Here is a 6,515-nt window from a genome sequence, read left to right as displayed (position 1 = left end):
TGTATTACTTTAATGCCCTCCCACAAAAAAACCAAAAACAAACAAACAAAAAAAGCATTTTAATGTATTTACTTTAAAGTCCCCGTGAACCGGAAGTTGCAAACGATTTTTCTCCAGTGCTGTGTGACGTATTTCCGAGTGAAACGGAATATTGAACAGAGGGCAGGGTTTTACTCTAGCGCTCCTCCTCTCCATCTCTCGCTCATAGCAAACTAACGGTTTGAGGGGAGTGGTTAAGCGTTTCCCCACCCAAGCTGTGAAACCTACGTCATCAGAAAAAGAAACCGTTCCAGACCGGAAGTAACTTTTCAGATTTTGATTAAAGATTACCAAGGTAAAATATTTTTTTTATATATATTCACTTGCACGGATTAATTGTTGACCACAAGACTAGTAATATGCGCTAACAAAGTAAATCGGTTCAATTTTGATTTCACGGGGACTTTAAAGTGTTTTCGGTAACACTTTATTTTACAGTGTCCTTATGTTACATGTACTTACTATAGTAATAACAGTATATAATGCATAATTTACATGCAACTAATCCTCAACTTAAAGGGGTTATTTCACCAGTATTTACTCACCCTCAAGACGTTCGTTCATCTTCGTAACACAAATTAAGATATTTTTAAAGAAATCTGAGAGCTGGATCACTCCTGCATACTAGTCCATAGGCTTCTTGAGGAATTGAAACTTGCTGGCTTCGAAAACTTATTAAAGACTTCATTAAAATTGTTGAAGTGACTACAGTGGTGGCTCAATCTTAAGTTTATCAAACGACGAGAAAACTTTTTGTGCAAAAAACAACAAAAATAATGAGTTTATTTGACTATTCATTTCCTTCTCTCTCTGCCTCGAGTCAGGTTACTAGTTTAACAGCATTTGATCTGTTGTACGTCACAAGCATCACACACGTGACCAGCGTCGGCCAATAGTGAGCCTACGTGTGACGTAGCTCTACGCTATCACACTACGTTAACTGACTAGAGGCCCATAGAGAAGAAAGTGAATAGTTGAAATAAAGTCGTTATTTTTGTTTGTTTTTGCGCGCAAAAAGTTTTCTCGTCGCTTCATAAAGTTACGATTGAGCCGCTGTAGTCACTTGGACTATTTTAAAGATGTCTTTAATAACTTTTCAAGGCCGGCAAGTTTCAATTCCTCAAGAAGCCCATGGACTAGTATGCAGGAGTGATCCAGCTCAGATTTCATCAAAAATATCTTAATTTGTGTTCCGAAGATGATGAAGATCTTACAGGGGTTGAAAGAACATGAGGGTGAGTAAATACTGACAGAATTTTCATTTTTGGGTGAACTATCCCTTTAATGCTACCTTAACCCTATAGTAAGTAGCCTACATGTAGTTGCTTAGTATTACTCAGTTCTTTAATATATAATTACACTGTAACAATGACACCTTAAAATCAAATTTAGGCAGCTAGATAACATCAGTGAAATGGTGCTCATTACTTTGGAGAGATCATAAAGAAGACTACAAATACTTTCTAATGATTTATTCAGGGCTGTATCTAAAACCTTTTATGGAATGGTATTGGCGTTATATGAATAAACTACTACCAATGGGTTGATGGAAACATGTTCTGTTGAATTATTAGTGACCATCTTTTTGGCTAAATTATTTTTGCCTATTGATAATGACCCCAATATAATGTCTTACAGCTATCAGCTGCTCTCTCTTGCCTCAAACAGTCCTCTCTCTCTAAAGCAAAACATGCAAAAGAAGTGCTGCACAGAGTGTGACTTCTCGGTCACTCGAATATTGTAGAAAAAAAGTTTAAAAAAGGCAATTTTAAAATTGGACCAATTTTTTCTTCTTAAGCCATGATCAAATAAAGGCTTTTGAAACTTTTTTTCAACAATATTCGAGTGCCTTGGAGTATATTTTTTTTGTTAAGTCCTCTTTCTCTATTTTCTGTCTTTGCAGCTGTAACTCCCACGCTCTTAATGTCATTAACAGGTGCTTGTCCAAAATAGAACTGTTGCTCACACACACACTCAAACATCAGTGGATCAGCTGACGTGCACTCGACTTTATTTCCCGCACACATGCAAAACTCACACTGACCTACACTGAAAAATGTTAAATCTATTCATACGTAGAAAAATTCTCTTGCTTGGACCATCTATTCATACTTAAGCTGTCGTGCATTCAAAATATCTTTAACTTGATTGCATGAGCCCTGGTCCCACTTTTCTCCACCCTCCACTTTCTCTTTTTTTCTCTCTTGCTCTCTTTGCGTCTTTCCTTCTACTCTCAGTTGAGTTTCATGTATCTAGTCATCAGATCTGCACCCACACAGAACAGGTCAGGATTTGATTGCTCTCACTGTTGCTTGATGCTTGATGGCTTTTCAGTGCACTTACTGCACACATGTATACTGTCATAGTTTAATAAAATCTGTGACACAAACCTTAAATTTAGTAGTTTTGTGTTGTGCAGCTGATTAAATTATGTATTTTGTTATGCTCTCAGGAAGAGTGATTGCGCATTTGATAACGTTGCGAACTTATTTTTATTTATTTTTCTCAAAAAGTCTGAATCTAAAATGCATGGATGTATTGATACACAAGTATAATTGATGTACGTGTAAATGTATTATTTCTATAAGTGTAAATTATTTTGTATATTAACCAAAATGTAAATATATATATATATATATTTATAATTAATTTTTTTTTATTGCATCACATAATCACATCACTGTTAAAAATGTGACTAGTTATGTTTGCATAACTGTCTGATAAACTTTTAGGCAGTTCTAATGGTCTGGATGTAATTTATTGTCATAAGAGATGTTTATATATGGCTTCTGGAGTCTAAATCATAGATATAGTGTGTGAGTTTTGGGGTTGAAGCCCTGTAACTTTAAAATGACGATTGGTTTCTTTCATTCTTGCTGAAAAAATTGTCTCTTGACTGAGATGTTGAGCCCCTTAGGAGTGGGTGTAGACTGCTTCCTTTTGAGGCAACAACATATGGCAAAGTATAGTATACACATTACTGAAGCGTAACTGTTTTGAAGAAAGTTTTGACAGCGTCGGAGTAATTTAAAGAGCTGCGATGGAGGTGGAGATGATCTTGGTGGGTTAATTATAGCCTGTTACATTTCCAGGTCATGTTTAGTGTTTTGACAGTCTGTTATTTCTCAATGACTGACTTACAATGCATAAAATGGCCACAACAACTCACTGAAGAACTTGTTTAATATCTGTGTAGTCATTCTGCAATTTTTTTCATCTGGATTTTTAGCTTGTTTTCCAGTGAAATAACAGGCTTGTTTTCTGATATAATATTTGGAACTAAGTTGATTTTTCTTGCTTCATTTGCATTATGTTTTACTCGTATTATATTAAATGTGAGATTTTAGTATGTTTTTGAAAATAATTCTTTTATACTCTGCAAAGCTAAAACCTTTTTTTATCCAAACAGTAAAAAATGTAATATCGTAAACTATTATTACAATTTAAAATAACAGTTTTCTATGTTGATGTGCAGTCTTCAGATGTCACATGATCCTTATTTATTCTATAAATTCTTATTTATTATTTATATTTATTTATCCTTATTTATTAGAAATATTCTAATACGCTGTTTATGATGGGTGTTGAAAATTGTTGTGCTGCTTAATATTTTTGTTGTTGTAGTGTTTTTTTGTTTGTTTTTGGAATAGAAAGTTAGCATAATTTATGGGAAAAAAGATATTTTACATTTTGTAACAACGTTGTAAAGTGATCAGTTGACTTAACCCTTCAAAAAGTGAGGAAACCCATTGCTTTAAAATGATTAAGTAAATAAACTTCATGAGTAACAGATAAAATTAAGTTATGTGGAATTGTCAAGTTCACCTAACTTCTTTTTTTGAAGTTTATACTTAATATTTAGGCAATGGATTTCCTCACTTTTTGAAGTGAAGTCAACTGATCATTTTTACAGAGAATTTAAAAATCTTTAGTTACTTTACTTTGTGTAAAATTATCATTGCCTTAAAAAAAACCTTACTGACCCCAAACTTTTGAATGGTAATCTATACTTAAAGTCTAAGATGCCTGTGGACTAAGAAAAATAAAGTTAGTTCAATATGTATTTTATGAAAAAAAAAATATATATATTTAAAATATACTAAGTGATTTTGCATAAGTGAAGTGACCTTATTTTAAATTATCATTATTACTGAGTCATTTATTTTTGCTGTGATGCTAAAATGCTAATTTTGGACTATTTTTAAATAAGATAATTCATAAGTATATGCCGTGGCGTGTTTGTGAGTGTATCATGCTATAATTTTGGCTATGGGCCACATGCTTATTTATTGCCTTGTTGTGGTCTTATTGCTCCTGTGTGAGTGATTGGCTTCAGTGAGCCTCGTCTTGTATACTCCCTCCCTGTACAGGGACCGAGTTAACACCTTTAGACCCTCTGTTGCTTTGCCTGTCACAGATGAATTAACACCTACTGCTCCACCTGGCTCTTCTTTTTTGCCTTCATTCTCAATCATCCTTGTGTTTCATCCCTCAGTATGTTCCTCTTCCCGCTCTCAACCGATCTTTTTTTAGAATAGCAGAATGCCGCACACCTTGAAATTCATGTCCACAGATCTGATGTTCTCTGTACACATAATGCTTGGGTATTTATGAGGCCTTAAAATGGCACAGATCAAACAGGCTGGGCTAAAGTGAGCTGGGTTATGCGGGTATGTGGTGTTATCGTAGAGTCGCATCTGGCATAGCTAATTATTAGACAATGTGACCTAATCGTGAACCATATTAACTCTCTCTGACAGAGGACAAAGGTATAATGTTGTTCTCCAGGTATTAGGGATGTTCGCTGTGTTCAGTATGAAAAGTGCATTGTTGAATGTATACTGCAAAATCTTGTTTTCAAATAAAAATTTAAGTGGGGTAAAAAAAGAAAAGCTATTAGATATTTTAAAAACAATTTTTAAAATAATTTTATAAATAACTAATTTAATGCGAATTTCATAAGTTCTAATTTTACTTCTAAATTAGAAAGTTACTTTAACCCTTGTGCTGCATTAGATTTTTAACACCGTTGAGTGCATTAAGGACCAAAAATGGCCACATATTAAACATTGCCTAAAATATTATATATTATTATTATTTTCCACTTTTACCAAGTTAAATCTTTTAACCAGCATCAGTCCTCATCATAACTACCAAAAATGTATTCAATTTCAGGATTTTAACCCTTTAATTACCAGTTTTGTTTGCGAAACCATCGATTTGTATAAGAGGAAAAAACACAAAAATTCAATTATTTTCAATAAACTAAATGCAAAGAGAAAACTTTAGATTTGGATTATCACAGTCCCACTTTGCAAAAAATCCCACTTAGCGCGTTAGAGACCAAAAATGGCCACCTATTAAACATTGCCTATTGCCTAAAATAAGGTGCATTTCCACCCATAGGAAATAAATATGTAGTGACGTCATCTGGTGGAATACACTATATAATGCAAATATAATGCTTTTGCTTCAAAATGAAAGGATGTTTGTGCAAAAATCATGTTTCATGTATTACTGACAGCCTCAGATTTAAACAACGTTTTAATGGGTTTCAATGGGCCATTTTTGTCTTTATGGTGCTGAGTGTTACTATTTGATCTACACAGTGTATGTTATACATATTTTGCAAAATGGGATCACATTTTTTAAATGTATCCAAAAAGTCACAATTTTGCCAAATTTCATACCATTTGCATTAAAACAGCCAAAATGGTCGAAGGAATTAAACTGCAAAAGACCAAAAATGTCCCTAATGCAGCATAAGGGTTAAGGTTGAGTTTGTTAACATTAGTTAATTTGTGATGATGGAATATAAATAGAATATTTGTTTTTAATTATTATTAAATTAATTATTTTTGCGGTAATGCTTTACAATAAGGCTCCATTACTATCTTTAGTTAATGTATTAATTAATAACTAACATTCACTAGCAATGAGCAATACATTTGTTAAAGTATTTATTGATCTTTTTTCATTTTAGATAATACAAATGCAGATGTTTTGTGTTCATGTAGCTCAAGTCCATTAAGTAATATTAACGGTTTATTTTAACAATATATAAGTAAATATCAAACAAACTATGGTAAATGCTTTAGAAGTATTTTTCATTGTTAGTTCATATTTACCAAAATAGTTAACTAACATTAACAAATGGAACCTTATTTTAAAGTGTTACCATAATTCCTGTTGTAAATTCATGACACCTAATTCATTTTGTAATGCTAACAGAACAGATTCAACCTTATTATAGAGGTTGCTTTATTAGAATTCTGTTCATGTTCTTAACATGTGTGTTTGGATTATTTACGCATCTATGATGGAAACAAATTTCCTGAGGACAAATAAATCATCAATCATCATAGAGTGAGAATAAAAATAGTAAAGCATTAAAATTAGGTTAGAAGTAATTCATAAGAAGTATTAAGCATCAATAGTATCTTGAATAAAGTTGTAACCCAATTGTTTAGATTGTA

The sequence above is a fragment of the Pimephales promelas genome, chromosome 12 (genome assembly GCF_988280905.1).
Source record: "Pimephales promelas chromosome 12, fPimPro1.hap1.1, whole genome shotgun sequence".
Lineage (NCBI taxonomy): Eukaryota > Metazoa > Chordata > Actinopteri > Cypriniformes > Leuciscidae > Pimephales > Pimephales promelas.
Note: the sequence above shows the minus strand (reverse complement) of the source record.